This window comes from Trachurus trachurus (assembly GCF_905171665.1).
Source record: "Trachurus trachurus genome assembly, chromosome: 14".
Lineage (NCBI taxonomy): Eukaryota > Metazoa > Chordata > Actinopteri > Carangiformes > Carangidae > Trachurus > Trachurus trachurus.
Window position 1 is genome coordinate 25,691,986 of NC_139903.1, and position 19,608 is coordinate 25,711,593.

The following is a 19,608-nucleotide window of genomic DNA, read 5'->3' on the forward strand; positions in this document are numbered from 1 at the left end:
ACTGAGTACACTAAATGAAAGAATGTCTCTTAACAAAACAAACAAACAAAAAAAGAAATACATAGAAATGAAGATAATCTGCAGTTAGTAATTTTTTTTTTTTTCAAATTTAAATCTCCATTTTCAAATTGTTCGTTATTTATTTCTAAACAAAAGGAGACTCAAGTGTAATTATATAAAACATCTTTCTATATGAAGAAAAAATAAACTGAGATTGGGTGATCAATATTACGGAAGCCCTAAAGGGTCATACAAACATACATTTTATTCCATCCGTTTTTCCGCGATAACGAGATCATTTTCCTCGGTTTTCTCGTGATAACGAGATAAATAATTCCAGATCTCGAGAAAACAAAACGATAAGGATCTGCTCCAGTGTGCGAAATACAGGGCGGATTAACCCAGTAGCCTACCCCTGAAAGCCCCAAAAGCAAAATTTGAAGGGGGTCTCAAATTTTGTCAAAAAATAAAAATTAAAGGCAGCAGCCGACAGACATGACGTTTAGCCTATCTGTTTATGGGCAAGAAAGTCACTGTTTGTCCCTTCAAATTAAAGTTTGTGACGTGTGTGATTGGAGCAGCTGCTGACACACTGATTCTTGAGAGTCGGGACAAAACATGTCCCACATAGAAAAGTCTTATTTATATCAAAAATAAAGAAATAAATAATGATTGACATACTCACAAAGTTAGATCTAAATGAATTGTGAATACTGATGTTATGTTTTAGCATAGATAATTCCTTTTTTGGGGGATATTTGTTTAATTATATGACCAGTGGTCAGACGGCCCATGTTATTTCTCTTGTCCTCAGCAATAGGTCACAATATTCACCAGCCCCCAAAAACTTTAAAAACCTCTACAATTGTGAAAACATTTATATTAAATCAAAGATAAGGGTTATAAATGTATACAACAATGCATGCCATGAACATCTAAAAATATTTTCCACAGAAATCTGCCCATCAAAGTTGTGTCCTCTGTTTCCGTCAACTCCGTCAGATTTTTTCATAAACCTCATTAAATCAGGCAATAGCATGGCCAGCTATTCCCTGAGGATCCCTTTTCATTCTCCTGGCTGTGGTGAATGCATCAATACCACACATGGTCTGGTAAAGTTGACATTTTTTGATATTTTAGATGAACAATGTCAATTTTCCTATGGTCACAGCCGGAGCATGTCAACACCATCTCTCACTTATGATACTTTTTTAAAACCATAGTGGACTCAATGAAAGTATTTTATTGAGATTATGGAGACAGCTAGCAATAGCCAAAAAACTAGCTAGCTAGCTGCAGGGCTTTTTTCTGCAGAAGGAAAAAAACATGCCATTTCGTCAACTCCGTCAGAGTCAACTCCGTCAGGTTTTCTGTCTGACGGAGTTGACATGTAAGCTGACCGAGTTGACAAATTCACCAATAACTGCTTAAATGTGCTAATATTATACTATTTTCAAATATAGTAAAGGAATAGAATGTTATTTTAGGGGTTTATCTGCACATTAATGTATATAGCATGGAATTACATTATTTTACAATATACTTATGATTTGTAGAGCACGGCCAGACTGTGGTCTGCTTATTGAATAATTTTCTTCTCTTTTCTATCTGCTTATTATTGGATGACTTTCCAGCACATCTGTTATATATAGCACTTATCTACATGTTTGATTTATTGATTGATGTAAAATTTTAAAGGTACAGTGTGTAGTTTTCACTATTGAAAATATACACACTTCTTATAGAGCAGGGAAGAAGTTCAGTGTTGCTTTTTCAAACAAGTTTACTTGGACCATCATACCAAAAGTGCACCTGTGGTAATTTTGTCTTGATATATTTTAAGACATGATCCATAGGATCTGTGTCCAGAATGCCACAGCATCCAGTCTCTTTGACTCGGACAGTGTGCAAAACCCTGCCTTTCCACCATCATTAGTGTAATATATGCAGTACAGTGTTATCTGTGGCAGATATGTCCAAAACAGACACATCTTCCAATCAAATGCTAGATACTGTGACATTATGCTTCGGAGTACAAAATGAAGAAGTGCAATTTGTTGTAGTTTGAAATGGTGTATTTACAGTTTTGTTTATCATAGTTGAATTAAAAATATGTTCAGTAAGACAAGGGATTGCTATTTCTTAATTTAGTGTAACTTCCATTTGTTTAAAAAAGCTTTTGCTCATTGATCAGAAATGCAAATACAATTTTGTCAACTCCGTCAGCTCCGTCAGATCTTCATCAGCACCGTCAGATACATGTTTTTGTAATTTTTGGGGGAAACAAATAATTCTTTCTTCAGTTTTTGTTGTTTAAGTAGTAAAGGATCATCAGATCATCCTCTTGTGTTTTATTCACTTTAGGATTTTTTTCTATAGTGGCAAAATAAAAGATAAAGTTTGAAAATGCTAATGTTTAGAAATCTGTGTATTCATAACAGTGTGAAATTAAACCTTAAGTTTATATCTTACTTTTTATTGCATATCAAAGTAACTAAACACTATTAAAACATACATCAGAACTTAAGATTCTTGACAGGCTATTATAATTATATAATTATATAATTATATACTTTTAGTGTGTCTGACAGAGTTGACACAAATCAAGTCCTTAAGGTAAACATGTGAATTTGTTAAAAATGTTTTTTAACCTCCAGCCTGCACCTTTACATGGTTAAATAGAACAGATCTTTATCTACATGAATATATAACTCTAATCAATATAGTGTACATTTTCAAAAAAAGTTTTTCAGAACGTGTTTTGTCCCGACTCTCAAGAATCAGTGCTGACAGTGACAGTTTCACTAAACCTGAGCCACCACGTCGTGACGTTTCTTGGACATATAAAGGCATATACCTCTGTATATTCTGTGTTTTTCCTCTCTTCAACTGTCTCGTTTCAGTTTTTGCCGGTGTCGGTCGGCAATGTGAAATGTGGTGCGCACCTGTTTCTGTCTCGCATGCTCACTCGCTCACTCTCGATCCGCATATGAAAAATAAAAACTAGTGCGGAAGAAATAGACGTACAGTCGCATACTGTAGTTACAGTATTTCAATTTCGTGGTTGCTGTGGTCACAAGGAGTTATTAGGCTGCCTAATAACACACACACACAGCTTTTTTTGTGTGTTGGGCATTGGGGGTGCGTCAGCTCTGTCAGAAATTTGAAGGGGGTGCGCGGCGCAAAAAGTTTGGGAACGCTAGTCTATTAAGGCCCAATTCATTCTATTTTTCATCCCTACCCCTACCCCTAGCCCTTAACCCTTGCCCTTGAAACGGAGCTACAAGGAGTAGGGTTGAAAGTCAACCCCTACGAATTGGGACACCACTTCAACAATCACATACGTCATCAGTCGTCTCTGCTGGCTTTCACATGTGCTTCTGTGTCCAAAACACATGAAGCTTCACTTTTAATTCAAACAAATTAATGCGACAATTGTTACATTTCATCAATGAGACCAGCATTTATCTCCTAAAATGAATGTAACTATGCGGCGGTAAACCTTTAAAACCCTGCGGGTAAGTTAATTAGCGGTCGTCTTTTCTACCGGGACGAGGTCGGGAGGTTGGCCGGCTGACAAGCTCTCCGGACGGGGTGGTGTCTCCGTGACGAGCCGTTGATCTGCTCCACAGGTGGAGGCTCCAACGTGGAGCTTCACTTCTCCGAAAAACATCGGAGCAAACGTCTAAACAGCCTCATTTGGATAAACTGACCGCACATTGGGGATCTAAACAGCTACTTTCTCGCATGAAAAAATATTAAAACTTAACAAAATGACGTAATAACAGCGCTACAGTGAGAAATAAAACAGCTGCCGGTTGCCGCAAGATGCATTCTGGGAAACTTGCCATAGCCCTCGGTCCGTAGTGTGCCCCTGAAAAATCTCCGTTTCGAGGGCGAGATAGCCCTACCACTTCCCCCTAACCCTCGTCTGAACCAGAATTGGGACACCCCTACCACTTCACGTGAACGCGCAAAACGAAGGGTTAGGGCCAAGGGCTAAGGGGAGAATCGGAATTCGGCCAAAATCATTGCGGGAAACATCATTCAGTGTAGCAATGTCAGAGGAGCAGGAGAAAACGGAGGAAAATTATCTCGTTATCATGGGAAAATGGATGGAATAAAATGTATGTTATGCTATACTTGACTTTTCTGGTTTGGTGTTTTTAAAATCCCTGCAGCAAGTTGCTTTGTAAAAGGGGATTTGACAAGTATTCAGAAAATTGCTGCTAGCTCCACGACCATGGTGGGATTAGGGATATTTGTCCATGGCAAAATTTTCTTCTGCAAACTGTCACGCACATAAAGACCTGCAAGAAGGAAGGAATGGAGGACCATTAAATAATATGTGACCTTTTATTAAGAGGCCGTGTGACCCGTTTAAAGATGCTGTTTTACCAAATGTTTCATTAGTAAAAATGATAGTGAGTGTGAAAGAAGAAACTGTTTGTATGACATGACAGATAGCGATATATTGACTACTGGGATTCTACATTTTCTAGCTTGAGGCTATAAAATCAGCACTAACTGCAGTTACACAACAGTATGTAGGATAGTATTTAAGTGATCATTTCACCTTGTCATTATTACATACAGTATGACAGTAAGATTTTTCTTCATCCACTCACTCATTTTGATTCTATAATGTCCATAGCTGTTATGTAATGTCCACACATGGCTCTCACAAAATACTGGAAGAGAAATAACATAAAAAATAAAGAATAATAAAAACACAAAAAGTTATTTTGAGGTGACAATATTAATGTGATTAGACTACAAACTCAACACAGTCTGTAACATATGAAACACAACTTGATGCATTTTCAGCTGATGACACAAAAAGAGACAAAGATTTTTTTATATTAACGGTGAAAATGTGAGATTTAGCATCAAATTACACTGTAAAGCCTAAACCCCAAAAGTATTCTTACTTTTTCGTCCACAGTTTGGTTCAGTAACCTCACTGTTCAGGACCAGAAATCTCTGACCAGAAGAGTCAATCTGGCTCAGAAAATTATTAGTACTGATCTGCCTAAACTTGATGCACTTTAAAACTCAAGGCTCCTGGCTCAGGCTTTAAAAATAGTGAGCGACACCAGTCACCCTGCCTCTAGTCTTTTTGTTCGTCTCCCTTCCGGTGGACGGTACCGCTCGATTAAATGCTCTACCTCCCGGTTCACAGGCAGTTTCTTTCCCTGTGCTGTGCGCAGCCTAAACAACCTCTAGCCTCAATCAGGGCCAAATAGCAGGTTTTAAAGCAGATATCAGTGGAATGTTTTTGTTAATATAAGTCCTAAATAGTCCTATTTTCCGTCAGCAATCACTTACATGAAGTATTTCAGCCTAAACACGAGTCTCTCCGTCACTCTGCTCTGCTGTAACCCGAGGAGAAAATTTTCCTTGTGGGATACAAGTGTTATCCAATGAGGAGAGAGAACGGCATGAAGGGCTGTGTGTGCAGCCAAGGGATGCGCGTGAATGTGGTGACGTAGCACGAGGACCAATTGATGCCTGACAAGGGCGGGGGCTGCTAACTCATGGTGCGTTCAAAGAAACTCGTACTTTGTGTTTTCCTTCCTGTGAAGTCATACCAGTTCGATCTGGTACGAGTTCACGGGTCGGAAGTTACGAGTGGCCGTTATAGGGAACTTTCACAGACAACAGGATGGTAAAAACACGAGCTACGGGTTACCTGGAACGCTACCAAGTCGTAGTTGTGACTTGAAGCTGTAACTTACGGTTTCAAAAGCCTGCCTTGAACGCAGCATTAGCCGAAACGGCCGTGAAGCTGATATCTGCTTTAACTATTTATTATTATCTGTACCATTACTATTTATCATTATTATTATTTTATTTTCATTCTTCTATTGAAAGAGGTGCTGAGACATGGATACCTCCACTGTACACTCTAAAAACTCTTGTTGTCTTTAAAAAAAAAAAAAATTATTGTTAGGACGAATGTTTCCTGATTATTTTTACTTAGATGTCTATATGGTGCCTATATCTGGGGGCAGTGTCCCTCTATCTTAACCTACCTTTTTATGTTTCATGTAATTTACTGTGTTTTTCTTCTTATATGTATGTTTTTATAGTCCCGTCCTCTCGCAAGTGCTTTCCAATGCAGATTTTCTGCAAATGGCAAATAAATGACTCTGACTCTGACATGAATGTTAAACATTGATTGTTGATTGTTATGTGAGATAACGAAGCTGTTGCATCTATTGAAAGTGCGCAGCATGTCATTGTCATGTCAGCAGTAATTAGGTTTAGGAGGACTTGAGAGTTGTTGAACTGAAGAGTGATTTTTATTTAGAGAGCTGCCCCTGGCAGGATTGTCTCCTGAGAACTGTCACGCACATACAGATCTTACAGATCTGAAATATAACCACAGGCAGGATAAGAGTTAACACCTAAATGTCATGGACACAATAAAAGCTTTTGCATCTTTATGGCATTTGTGTATCTCTTTTTCTCATGGTGTCTCCTGTGAGCACGTTTTGTCATTTTCTAAATGTCTGTGGTCATTTTTATTTCATTATTTGATCAGTTTGTGTCTCTTTGGCATTTTCAGTTCATCTTAATTGTTGTGCATGATTTTTCAAATCAGTCTTACATATTACATGAATTCTAAGTTCAATTGTCACAACAGTTTCATAGTTCATTAAAAACCTATAACAGTTTTGTAAAAGGTCATTAGTCACCCAAGACATTTCATTCATGTCTCAAAAAAAGTTTTTGTTGTGGTTAGTGCTCAGCTGGGGCCTTTCTGGGTGTAGTTTGTATGTTCTCACTGTGTCTTTGTGGGATTTACAGATTTCGCCCACAGTGCAAACACATGCACATGAGGTAAATTATACCCCTTTCCCACTGGCCAAAAAACCCGTTTAAACCCGCTAACAATCGGCTTTTGGTGGCAGTGGGAAAGGCGCACCGAGCCGCGTCGACCCGCGTCGACGCGGGTCAAACGACTCGGCAAGTGACGCGGGTTAAAATCGCCTTTAATCGGCTCGGCTCTGCTCGGCTTGCAGTGGGAACGCCAGACCCGCGTCAACCCGCTAATTTACGTGATGACACTGAACGTTACGTGACGCTACGTCATCGCGCCGGTCGCGTCTCATACCACGTACCAAAACAAAGCTCTGCTCCGCTCTGCTCTCATCCGAGACTGGATCAAAAGATCAGAGAACACTGACCAAAAACGATAGAAAAAAAGAAAAGAAAAGAAGCGACAGTCTGTTTAACTGATGTGTTGTGTTGTGCCGCGGACGTCCGTCATCCGGCCGCAGCAGACTCTCTGTCCTCCGCGGTCCTGGTGCTCCAGGTCAGCCAGCCAGAGAGTCTGCCTCGGCGGACGGACACTCCGCGGCGGGCGGCTGTGGCATGACTGTGTGTGTCTCTTGCACCGCGGATGAGAGCGGGGCGACTGGTTTATGCTGATCCCTCAGCGGGGGGTCAGACTCGGCTCATTTTGGTCAATGGGAAAGGGGCCAAATGCCGATTGTTAGCGGGTCGACCCGCGTTTAAAAAACCCGCGTCGACCCGCTAATTTTAGTGGGAAAACGGCTTTAGACTATAACTGCCCATTGGTGTGAATGTGTGTGTTGTTTGTCTATATACTGGCCCTGTGTGGCGACCTGTCCACGGTGAACCCCACCCTCCCCCTTATGTCAGCTGGGGTTGGTTCCAGCCCGTAACGACTGTGCTTAAGCGATGTAGACAGTGGATGGGTGGATCATCAAAAATCACATAATTTATGAATGGATTATAACAATCTCTCTTTAATTAGTTTGGTAAATCATTTATGTTATAACATATTAGATAAACCAGATAACAATGACCTGTTGCTTACTAAATATTGAGCCTATTTAACATGCATCTGTACTGTTAAGCCCCATAACTTAATGTTATTGAACTTTTTCAGTTCTTCTCCATCAGCATGTGCCTCTCTGCTTCATCAAATATTTGTCAAATTATTAGCGGTGAACCTCCATAAGCATATCTTTATGGTTCATAAGTTCCACATGATCGATAAAATTATGAACTCCGGAAGATCAGTGAGTAACAAGCAGTAACTTGATGTTGCCAAATAGTGACCCTACAAGAATAGATGAAAACTGTATTATAACCTGTTTATAACTGGTTATTTATTATGTACAAAGTGTTTAAAACTGTATTTCTCAAAATTAATAAATCCTTTATAAAGGGAGTCTAATGGCCGAAACGGTTTTAGCAGTGCTAAAACTCATCATTCACCCTCTGTAGCTCCTAAGGATACAAACTGTAGCAATAAACAAACAACTCACTAAACCTCTCTTTACTATGGAGAAGCAGCTCTCAGACACAGGCATTGTAAGTGAATGTATAGCCTACTGTAAATACCTGTGTCACCTACAGTATATATACATTAAATACAAGAACACCTGCTGCAGCAGCCACCTCCTGTGGCAGTGAGTCCTGACATGTCACCATACTTCCATCACTGTGCTATTTACTGTGTTTTTTTTTCTTCACGTCTTTTTTCAGGTTTAGGGATGCCCTCTGGGAAAATGGTGTTTTAACAAGATATATCGTGACAGCTTCAAGTAGCTCACAACTTGCAAATAGGGCAGCGTTGTATGCAAATCACCATGATGTAACAATGGGGAACAACTATGACATGCAGAAAGTATACCTTTAGAGTTAATACCTTTAGCAGATAATATATACCAGATGATAGATTGTGTTATTATTTTATGTCTTGTCTCCCACATCTACATGCATTTACAGAAGTGAAAACCACCACAGGCAAGAATTGTTTCCTTAATACCTGCTCTCCACAGGTGTGCTGAGATGCAGCAAAAGCTTTTGTCATTTTTCTGTCACAGACATGTTAGTACATGTTTTATACAGACATAGCCTACCGCACTGAAATAAGGGTTGTCATAAGTCTGACTAAAAGCAATGGTGAATGTTACCTTGGGGTCATATTCTTGTTATACAAAATCTAAACACCTTCACTCAGCACTTATAATTATTGTATACTGAACATGAAGTGGAGAGAGGAGCAATTAAAGACTTAGAGGTGTCAATTAAAGACAAGAGGACTACATGTATGTGCAACACAATACACGAGGCACACTTATGATTGCAGGTTTCTCAAATCTTAAATATTGACAGACAACATGTTTAGAGCAACTTTACTAAAGAATTGAAGCAGACACAGCAGGGATGTGAAAGTGATAAAAACAAACTACCTTTCCATCAGTCTTAACTGTTCTGTACTAATCTCATACCCTTTTCCCACTGGCCAAAAAGTTTGAAGCTTCCAAACAACACAACCTGACTGAAGCGTAAAGTCTGGTGGAGAAGACGTGGCGCTCTGCTGGTGTTGGGCCTTGGGATAGCAAATAGTCTTGGGAGTCATGTTCCTGGCAACCTGACAACTCCTGCTCTAATTTGCACCTTTTATCGCTATATGTTCACCAGCAAAGTTTGTCTCTGTGCCCCATGGTGCAGGGCCAGTTACTGTAGTGTATGAGTGAGTGTGGTGGGGCGTGGAGGGCACGGTGGGGTTGTACTATACATTTATTTTCTGAAAACAGCTGCCTGCTGCACATTACGGAGCAAAAACACTGACGCTGAATTAAAGGATGCTCAAAGTTGTGGGGCTTCGTTGTAAATCAGCTCAGTCATTTGAAGCTTTGTTACAGCTTTCTCAAACATTTTGGCTCATTTTTCCCAAACAGTCTTAACAAGTGCAACTGTCACATAAGTTTCATGGTTCATCAAAACTCAGTTAGACAAAACTTTCCATTTACTTTTCAAACTTAGTTTCTGTGTCAGCTCATTGGTCAGTGCCACCAATATGAAACATGTTTTGCTATAATTGTGCAAAACAGATCAACATGTAGGATGCTTTTTCACCTTAACTGTCACAAATCCAATTCTGATTATGATCGACACAAAATCACTTCCTTGTGAAAACGCAAAATCAAAATAATAAAAATCACATGTCTGTTTAGTAATGAATTAAAAAACAAAAACAATACGAACACCTTTGTTCCTCTTCACTCTTGGCTTCATGAAACTATAAGCTCTCATCTGACTTGGACATAGGGAAAAAAAATCTCCTTGGGTTGCACACCTATCACCTGTAGTGATCAGCTGTGACCATGTTCAAAAACACACGATGGTCCTCGTCCAGAGAGTGAATCATCCCTCTCATGTGGCAGAGCAGCAACAGATAAACAGTGTTCAGGTAAATGTCTCAGACTTGAGCAAACACCAAAAGAGTAACATCAATCAAAATAACAATTACATAATATAACAATCAAATAATCATTACATTTGTCTGTGAAGTTAGAACCATGCAACAGTTTCAAGGCCAAAGGCTCTAACAGTGTGCCAGGTGACGGTTGTAGTTAATTTATTGGCCAACTCATCAGCTGCCAAGTATGTGTCACTCTCATACAGCTAAGGTGGGGTACATTGCATAATATGGAGCTACTGCCCTTTGTCAGAACTGGCAGTTGAAGATGTAGATTCAATTTACAGGCTTCGGTGACAATCTGAGCTCAGAGACTATGTATTTATTTTAACAAGGTTTCCCATAAATATCATGGCCACTTGCCAACAAAATTCAATTTTAACAAGATTTAAGATTTAGTTTGTTAATTCACTTACGTAATGAGTGTCAGCTTTCTCTCTTTCAAATATAATATTAAGTTTTAAAATTCACTAGCCGACAATTCACTCTGTTGTCTGTCTGACGTCTGTCCGATTTCACTTGAATGCAACATCAAGAATATGTTCCGATATGCAACTACACTGCTAGATGGGGGTAATTTCCTACACATTATACCTTTAAATGTGGAGCAGAGCCGCTCTCTGGTACAAACTACCAGATGTGTGAGCTGCTGATTGCTCTTTCTCCTTCCTGTCTGATCACTGTCGGTCACATGTTGTCTGCAGAGTTCACCTAAAGGCCTCTGTCAGCCTCCACCTGACGTTAGCTGATTTAGGTGTTCACAAGTTTGTGAATTACCAACAAATTATGAAATGTGTAAAACCAAATCTGTGTGGTTCTTACTGAGCACAAACACTGCCGGATTATAACTCATGGCTGCAGCCTTTACATTTAAACATTTGCATCTCTTGCATGAACCCAGTAGTGCAAACAAATTATGTTTCAAAATTGTTTTTGTTGCCATAACAGATTTTGTGTTTGAAAATTATTAAAAGATATGACAGTCTATGTCACAGCTGCTTTGTAGTTTTGCAATTAGTAAATCTGTAATTTTGCTGCTGATTACAGAGATGGTATGTTCCATTGAATCACTGCACACAATGTACAAAGGGAGGAATGGTTGGGAGTGGTGTTGGTTCAATGTCTTCCCAGGCCTCTGAGCAGGTTCATCCAGCCACTGCTGACACATTTTGATATTCACTTCTTTATGTCTAATAGGCCTTTATTACAGTGGCCCTGAGAGCTCAACACACTGCTGCGTAAAAAAAAAAAAAAAAAAAACACATGCAAAGACACACATCACAAATTCAGAGGTTGCTTTCAGAGGGGGCGAGGACTGAACACACTACGAGATCTGCAGCCTTTAATAGTCCAAAAAGCTCCAGCTACACTGTTGTAGCTAAGAGAACAATTCTATAGGCAGACACGTTTCGGGTAGCCTTAGGCTACAAGCTGAAACGCGTCGGCCTATAGAGTTGTTCTCTTATGGCGCTTTTCCACTAGCCCTAGTACCTGGTACCAGGTAGGCTACTATTTTTCGTACCACCTTGGCCCTGGTTCCAAGCGAGCCGAAGCGATACTAAAACATGACGTCAGCCGACTGCCTTCCACTGATTGGGCAGAGTGTCGTCATTGGAAGAGTGCGAGCACTACGTCCGACATGAGAATCAAACCCGGAAATTTCAAAAACACAGTGGCAACAGCGACCACTGATCTGTATTGAGACTGTTGTTATTCCTTCACCCGAGTCAAATGACTGCTGTGTGTGAAACCACGCTGTGGTCCAAAATCGAGGTGCAGACGAGTGAGTTTGGAGCAGACGAGAGGATCGAAAAAAGAGAGATGGACAATGCGGCCCCGCGATCGCCCCGTGATCACCCCCATGACAAGCCCGCCCCCGCCGAGGAGGTACTAGCTGTAGTGGAAAAGCACCTTTACCGAGCCGTGCCGTGAAAGTGTAATGGAAAAGCGCCATTAGTAACAAGTGTAGCTGGAGCTTTTTAATCTTTTCAAAGTTTCCTCAGTTTCTCCATGCACCTTGTTAGTTGGTGAAGCCGTGCCAGAAAACTCTACTCCGCTGCTTCAGGTTTCTGATCAGACACAAATTAACTTAGAAATATGCACCAAGTAGCCTAAACATAAAGTCAGCCGATATGGTAACGATAGAAGTCAGGTAGTCGATCCATTGCTTGAAGTCCAATGTTATATTATATATTATAATGGTATACTACATTTCATGAACAAAGAAAAAAGCTCACGCACATCCAAAGTGTAGCCAGGTGCTGAGTCCAGGGAGGTAAGCGACAAAATGAAGGGGACTCACCACACTGTATGCAGGGAATAATGCACATTTCTGGACAACATCGAAGGTATTTACTACTGCAACTCCTGCACCCATTGTAACTTCACTACCAAAAGTAAACACTGTAATCATCCACAGAGTGGCAAGACTATTAAAATCAGGGGCAAAATTCCATGCTCCACTGTCAATGTCATTTACCTGCTAAAGTATCCCTGAGGACTGGCTTATGTAGGTAGATCTTTGAAGACCCACATAGTGGAACATCGCAGTGCGATACGTACAGGAGACACAAAAAGTCCTGTTGCTAGACATTTCAATATCCAGAACCATCCTGTAGCTTCCCTTCACCACACAGGCATAGAGCAAGTCCTCCCCAAAAGAAAGAAAGGGGATTTAGAAAATCATCTCCGCCAAAGAGAACTATTTTGGACTCAGACTTCAGACTTTTGTCTTTAGCGCATGTATTGTCATCTTAGGCCCTGTTTACACGACAACGCTCGTGGATGAAAACGGCAAAATATTTAATCGGATGTGCCTTTCGTTTAGAGTAGACTGCGACGGCGTTTTGGGGGCTTGAAAACGCAAAAAAGTGAAACCACCCTCCAGAGTGGAAATCTTAAAAACGCTCCGCCTTTGCGTCCCCATGTACAGGGTGAAAACGCCAAAGTCCGCTCCGATTGCTATGACCTGTGGAGGGCACGGAGAGCACATTACGCGACTCAACCTCCGCCCAGGCAGCGGCCGTAGAAGCCATTAGCTGTCTTGTTGTATTTCAGAGGTGAGGCACAGAGCTGCTCTGCCTCTTCTGCCCATACGGTGTGTATTGGCGCTTTTCCACTACACTTTCACAGCACGGAACGGCACGGCTCGGCTCGGTAAAGGTGCTTTTCCACTACAGCTGAGTTCTCTAGTACCTCCTCAGCGGGGGCAGGGTCGGCACGGGGGTGATCGCGGAGGCGATCGCGGGGCTCTGGGTCTTGAAATATTACTCAAAATGCCCCAAAACGCTGGCACATGGCACTGACCATTTTATAAAAGGGCTGGCACTCAATGGCCCTCATTTATCAAACTTGCGCAGGATCTGGTGTAGATTCTGGTGTAAATATCAGTGTACGCCAAGTGTCACGTGTGATTTACTAAAAGTGTGTACGCTGCTGATTTCGGCGTAGAACCGGCGTGGTGGTGATAAATCCGGCGGCTGAAAACGAGCGTCATTTAAATGTCACGCCCCGATATATTCCTGCTTTAGAGGCGTCGCCCTGCCCCTTTTACGACATGGAGACACGGAAGACGGCCAAGAAGAGGGACTTTACCGGCATTACCGCGTTGAACAGGGAGAGGGCGGCAACATTAACTATCTGGACATTGATAGATTGATAGTTTTTGTGATTGATAAGCGTCATCCCGGTGGATGAAGGCTGCAGACGCACATGTCACCGACCACGTCAGGAAACCCAGCGACCTCATGAAATGCTCCTGCAGTTTACTAAACACAAGTGACTGAGGAGAATCACGGCCCTAATATGCCTCATCACATAGGCATATTACTGCTGCGAACGCGACTTTATGACCATCCGCACCGCTGGCATGGTTCGGCTGATGGAGGGATGTGAAACACCGGCCCGATGTCCCGCTGACAGGTCCCGGTGACGGGAAAAAAAAAAAAAACACTCCGCCGCGGAGATCAGCTGCACCTGGACAGGTAGCGGAGCTCCCCCCCCCGCCGACACCGGCGTCCAGCAGAGAGAGAGACTGAGGAGCCGTCCGGTCATGCTCTGGTGCAGGAGATGTTGGAAGTTTGTGTGTGTGATCTACAGTAACAGGTCTGTCTGTCATTGACTGTTTCTGTTTACACAGCTGATTAACGAGCATCTGTCACGTCGTGGTTTTTAATTCATCTCAGTTGCTCAAAATAAAAGTCGAGTTAAATTTTCAACACGGACTTGGTGGTATCGTTTCTTTTCTCTTTTTTTTGGCTACTTTTTTATCTTTTTATCAATATAAACAACAACAACATGTGGTCCACATCGCTGCGTTATTAGACTATGGTTTAATAATCATTCTGACACAGCAGCACTCGCTCCTGCATGTTCTACGCTGGTTCCAAATGTGCATACACCTGGTCAGAGCTGGCGTGAGATTTGTGCGTACCGTACGCTCACGCTCAGATTAATAAATGCCGATCCTTGCGGTGAATTTGGTGTACACCCATTTTTCTGGTGTACGCAAGTTTGATAAATGAGGGCCAATGAGTTAAGACTTATCTGTGCAAACCATTGTGCAAAACCTGTTTGTTGTTACTTTTTGCATGATAAGCTGATTTGCAGAATACCGAAATCGCCAATCGTCCATTATATATTTCTTGGATTAAAGCAGAAGTAAGTGGTCCGGTCGTTTTCGCTAATACTGCGTTCCAGGCAGGCTTTTGAAATCGTAAATTACAGCTTCAAGTCACAACTTACGACTTTGTAGCGCTCCAGGGAACCCACTCGTGTTTTTCCGACCTGTTTTACCGGTGAAAGTCACTATAACGGCCACTCGTAACTTCCGACCGGTGAACTCGTACCAGATCGAACTGGTACGACTTCACGGTCGGAAAAATACGAGTTTCCTTGAACGCACCATAACAGTCCTCGTCCCTACGTCGCCACATTCACGGCGTCCCTTGGCTGCACACACAGCCCTGCATGCCGTTCTCTCTCCTCATTGGATAAAAACTGTAGGATACGATAAATGTTTTCTCCTCGGCTCAGAGCAGAGCAGAGGGACTGACAGACCCGTGTTTCGGTCCAAACACTCTATGTAAGTGATTGCTGTCGGAAGATATAACTATTTAAGACTTATATTAACACAAATATATCACTTACTTCTGCTTTAATTTGAGTTGAGATATCATCATGAATTTACTACTCATTGGTAGAACTAATGCTGTAATGTAGACTCTGCTTAAAGGGGAACTATGCAAGTCTGCTGGCTTTTCCGCTGTTTCGGTTATGCTCCTCTCGCCCATGTGCATCTGTTTACAACAAAGCCGTTGAAAAATCAATAAAAGGAGCAGTGGATAACATAGCGTGTGTGTTTGTGTAGTCTTAACCGCCATGAACAAAAGATTACGGCGTGTTTGTGTTGAGGTGTACTGAGACGAAAACTGGGACACCGGGGCGGTGGCCAGGTACTGATGTTGCAAGGCTGGTTTTCAGCCGTGAGACGCCAGGTGAAGAGAGCCTCCGTTGTCAATCGTAACAAGTCACAAGTCACAAGTCATGTAGTTAACGATCACAGTTACTCCAGAGCTTTTTAATTAAGGTAAAAATGCAGCATCGCCACAGGAGAAATCCTGCTTAGTTCCTCTTTAACTCATATACCATTTTTCCTTATTTATTAAGGAAAGGGAACCCCTTAACATTTTTTCCTTTGGAAACAGAGAATAGGCTGTGTTTTTATTTATTTATTTTTTTTTATAAAATGAGTTATTCTTGCCGTCTTCATATTTATAATATTTTTTCTATATATTTTTTTTTTACTCTCATCTAATATGGTCGACCTGTGTCTTTGATATTTGCCATGCCAATCGATATTTATAGACCTTATTTTTACTTTGGATTTCTCATGACCTTTTCGTCTCTAATTATCAAGTGTTGCTTATTTATCCACACCCATGGGTGGATCTGTGAAACTACTTAAAGAACACCTGAAAGCAACTGACAAAGAGCTTAACGCTTGAAATGTTGTCATTGTCTCTTTTTTATTACGTAGTCCTCTAATAAATGTTTGAATACATTTCATCACACAGTTGTCACAGAACAAGCCTGGAGCAGCACCCTGCCTAACTCGCCAGCCTGGTCCAGACTCGGATGATTAGCATGACCTTTACATGACAGCTGACAATTTTCTTAGTTCTGTCAGGAACCAACGAACATGTCTACCACACAGACGCCGTCAATCACTGTCTGACACAAAAGAACAAGACATGGTGTCTCAGGCTCCAACCCGACAAACTCCTGTCCTGTCACAGACCGGCCTGACTGTCCACCAGATAACGTAGTAAAGATGTCTCCATAGGTGACATAACATCCTCTTTAAGTCAATAGCACTCAAAACAACACATAAATGGCCTCATTTATCAGGGTTCATATGCAATTGAAGTTTCCAAATTCCATACTTTTTCCAGACTTCTTGGTAAAAAAAAAAAAAAAGCGAATAATTTGTGATATTTAAGTATAAAAAAGCATGCAATTCATCATTTGTTTTCATTATTCTGAATGGGTATGCCATTATGCAACCAAATCATTTCCAGGAGATTGTAGCTAGGTACAATAGCGCATATAAAATAATTAACCCAAATAACTTTAGATAAGACCAAACCAAGAAAAGTGTTAATATAAATATATTTCCATACAATAGTTTACATTTTCCATACTTTTCCAGAGCTGGAAATGTATAAAATCAAATTTCATACTTTTCCATACTTGCGTAGGAACCCTGTTAGATGTAGCAGCTCTGCTTTTATATGTTTTTATAAATTCATGACAGGATTTTTTTTTTTTATCTGTGCAAAGGAGGTTGACGACTATGCAAACAAGTTTCTAGCAGGTTTTTTTTTTTTTTACACTAACACCACTTGAAAAGACACAGAGATCTTAGATCAAGGACCTTTAGGAGGATTACTCTCATTTTAGCCACAACAATTACAAAGAGACTTGATCCCCGATCCCAAAGGTAACATTCTATTTTGAGCGGTTGCTGTTACAGCTCTGACAACATGCAGGTGATGGTCTGGAAAAAGGCAATCAATGAGAAAGAGAAAGGAAACATCAGTGCACATCTCTATCTTAAATCAAACATTTAACCTAGAGGATTCACTTATGACTGCGTGAACTATACCAACATCATTACCTCTCAGGTTCCAACAGTAAGACCAGTTGTGTTGTCAACAACTGCAAAGAGCCAACGCTTCAACAGATGAAAACAAAAACAGCCCAGAGCAGACTGCAATTCCATCAGACATGACATGTGAACTAACCCTCATTTCCTCCTTTGACAGGTTTAATCATATGTGAAAGAATATGAACGCTTCAGACCAGTTTGCCTCCCTTGAACAAACACTTTTTGACAGGGTCACTTCAGGATTCCAGATGTGAGAGCCTAGTTGTGGCCAGAGGTTTTTCTTTTTTCTTCTTTTAATCATATTCCTCTAACAAATAACACACTGCAGGGGGAAAACCGGTTTGTCTGGCCACCTGGGACCTCAGCAGAGACCCAAACTGCAAAGGGTCGGAAATGTTTGCATTAGGTAAATCTTGAAAATAGCGGGCTAGTTGCACACCTAAATATGCCTTAGGACCAAATTAAAGGCACTTTAGCAGACTCCCACCAAATCATCCCTCAGGTGAAATGTGTAGAAAACATTTGCACAGTCGATTTTTAAAACCCATTGTAATTTAAGCACATATTTACTTGGCAGCAGGCTCCTTCTCTTCATCTATATGATGCGTTACTGCCACAGGAATGTGTGTTACGTCGTGCCGTGTGCACTCATGTGTCCACTTGCAGGATACAAACAAGAGGGGAAACACTCAGTTACTGCTCCATAGAACCCCTGTGAAATGCTTCCTATGCAAAAAACAAGATACTCTTTTGCACATACTTGACTACAAATTGGATGTTTCAAAGAAAACTTATGAATGCTTGTAAAATCTTTTCAGGAAGATCTTTTTAACGTACAGGATTTAAGTGCAGAGTTGTAGACTGCCAACTTTTACTATGTATCAGTTTGTCTGCAGAAGTGCTGCCAGTCATTTCTACAGACTGATTAACAAACATCAGATTGTTGATGGATCAGCACAAATTAAAACACCACATGCAATTACATTTGACAGAACCTGAAGCTGAAGGCATCACATGTTGCTGCACATTGTAGTTGCAGTGTTGACTTGTGGTGTCGTGCCATCACTGGATTTTCTCACAACACACACACACATGATGTTTTCAGATACTGACAAGCAGCTTGTGGAAAACAAGCATGAAATCTGTTGGTGAAGAGTGGAGTTGTTCTCATGACTTTGATCAGACTTTTTTTTTTTTAAATACCCGAAAGACTAAAATCCAGAACAGGTACTCCTCAGTTCTCTGTCTGTCAACCTGAACACTGACGTATTGTTCAATTCAGAAGCCTCTAATCTACAGACAGTGTATTTTCCTCATACCAGAGTAAACTGTGTCAATCAGCCACAGGGATGTTGTTACCCTGTTATTAGTCTAATTACAACCTCTACACCTGATGAGGCCAACTGGTGAAGATAAACATTTGACCATTCCGTCAAAACTGGGATTTATCTCATGAATCTAAATATTGACAGGTCCATGTCCACAAGGTGAACAATCATCTTTAAAATGTTCATCAATTAATGGGATGAACTAAAACCAAGACAAACATAATTGAGAACATGAAGTCAAAATGAGGTGTGATAGCTAATCAGAAAATACAGATGGACTCGGTCTATATTATTTAGTGAGACGTAGTGATCAGAACAAACACTTCAGTGTTTAGTGGTTTGTCAAGTTACTCCACAACCTTTAGAGATGTTTTAAAGACACTATGGTGGCTCAGCTCATGTAGCATAAAAATAAAAAATGATTTGACGGAAAATGTTAATTTAGGCAAAATAAGCTGATGCTTCAACCTACACCTTTTCGGTCAAAGTGTGTTGTGTTTTTGTTTCATTTTATTTTGCATCTATGCTTTTGTCTATTGTACTTGTTTTTACAAGACCGAAATAAACACAAAGTCCTAACTGCAGTGGCCTGGGTTTGAACCCGACTCACAGCCCTTTCCTGCGTGCCATCCCTGCCCTCTGATATCCTGTTTCATACTGTTCCATCAAAACAAAAGCTCAATATATTTTAAAATTGAGAACATTTACACCAAACCATTTCTTTAATTACGCCCATCCTGTAGCAAATCAGTTTTCTAGGCTACATGCAGGTAATACCTTGATCAGATGATCAGCTTCTGCTGTAATAGTGTCGACTTCTGTCAGTCATGATGCAGTTTGTGCTGTTGAACAGTTCTGCATCCAAC